This window comes from Chenopodium album, chromosome 15 (genome assembly GCF_948465745.1).
Source record: "Chenopodium album chromosome 15, dcCheAlbu1.1, whole genome shotgun sequence".
In the NCBI taxonomy this organism is placed as follows: Eukaryota; Viridiplantae; Streptophyta; class Magnoliopsida; order Caryophyllales; family Amaranthaceae; genus Chenopodium; species Chenopodium album.
The window spans coordinates 14,645,142-14,646,971 of NC_137848.1; the positions used below are offsets into that span (position 1 = coordinate 14,645,142).

Sequence of the window (1,830 nt, forward strand, 5' to 3'; positions counted from 1 at the left end):
AGGGGGGTAAATTGAGGGGATAATTTTTTTTGATTAAAAAACGGTAAATTTGTAATTTTAGTTTATTTTGCGGGCGTTAGTTAGATATTCGAGGGCGACGTTTAGCTTTCCACGTAGCCACTTTTTGCTCTGATCAGCAGCAAATATTGGTTGAGGAATCGGTGAAAACAATCGATCAACATGGGTGATTCAAGAAAGATCGATGTAAGTTTGAATTACTCGTTACATCTCAAATTTATTTATTTTTGCCTCTGAGTTTGTTAATTTGACTGAATTCAATACTCTTGTTATTATCATATTCATTGAGTCCAATTTTATGGTTTCGTTAGATTTGTATTTCGTAATAATTTGTTTTGAATTGATGATTTGCAGTACTACTTTTTTTTTTTTTTTTTGGTGTGTGTGTGTGTTGATGCTAATCATTGAAATATAAATTAAAATTTGATTTGTTTTGAAGGTTGATGATTTGCAGTAATTTTGGCTGATAATATAACCCTTGAAAAAAATTAAAATTTGATTTTTTTGAAGGTTGATGATTTGCAGTATTTTTATTTTTGGTGATGATTCTAACCGTTGAAAAAAATAAAAATTTGATTTTTTTAAGGTTGATGACGATCCATTAAAAGTTGTTGAAATATACGGAGTTGCAAAGACGAGAAGGATGTACGAAGATGCAATAGTGGAAACCGGTATAACCGATGATGAGTGAAGGCGTTGTGCTTGAAATTTGCTGCGCTTGGAAAGAGTTTAGATGACTCAGGATCGTGCTCGGGCTATTTATATATATGCCTCCTCACTGTTTAATCCTGAAACAGATCCTGATTTTTGGACTCAATGGCTTGATTTCGAACAGCACTTTGGGAATGAAGATACAATCAGAGAAATGCTGAGAATTAAACGAAGTGTATCTAGCTTTAATATGAACCCTTGATTTTGTAAGTTACATGTTATCATGGGAATTGGAAATGGATTTTCAACTTAACATTTTATTCAATTGAAGTATTATTGTAGCATATTGTACTACTTTTGGTTTTTGTTTATTTTGCTTCTTAGGAACAGATACTCTGCCTTCAAATTTATTGTACGTGTTATTATTGGATTCTTTAGTTTCAATTCTTTCAAGCATTAGATTTGAGTTACTTTAATATTAATTTTAAGGCAGCATTACTCATATAGTTGTATCGTGTATGCAGTGGTTCTTGATATAGTGTTGCCTTTGTTTTTTACAAGTGCATTAGTTTGGTACACTCACGATTGTTGGACATAGGTGAGATTTCCAATGAGAGAAGGTCGGGTAGTAACTAGTAAGCTCATATTATTAACAGCAGAAAAAGTCATGGTTACTTTGGTCATGCTTTGAACTCCTGTAAATTGTTTAAAAGCTTCACTGAATGTACTTCTTTGTGTTGTCTATGATAAATTGTGCTTTTTGGTGTAAACTCCTTAATACAAACTCATACAGGCGGTTTCTGTTGCTGGGTTCTGACGACCTCACAGCCTGGCCATGTCCTAGTCCAAGGCTCCATTATGCTGTGCTGCTCCCACTCCTTACATTTTGTTTCCTTAAAGGTGCTCAACTGCTCAAGCAAGGATCAATGTTGTGTCCAACTTCTACTAGGTATATTTATCAACTCATTATAAATGTAGATGTTATCTGTTGGTGACATTGTGTCAGATTATATGAGAGTCTTGGGAAAATGTTATACTCTATATATTATGATATCTGGTTACTGGTTGATGTTGGAATTTAGTTTGTTTTTGAATTCATGGTATTTTTGTTGGGTACTTATATCAATGTCTATGGGCTGGGCTGTGGATGACATATTTGTA

The 1,830-nt window shown here is 33.5% G+C and overlaps 1 long non-coding RNA gene across 1 annotated transcript; it reads left to right on the forward strand.

Moving 5' to 3' along the window:
• On the forward strand, window positions 1-1,543 carry LOC145581984 (uncharacterized). Its single transcript, XR_014099717.1, has 3 exons — window positions 1-204; window positions 605-935; window positions 1,463-1,543. It is a non-coding gene; the product is annotated as an uncharacterized LOC145581984 (long non-coding RNA).
• Window positions 1,544-1,830: the final 287 nt, after the last annotated feature.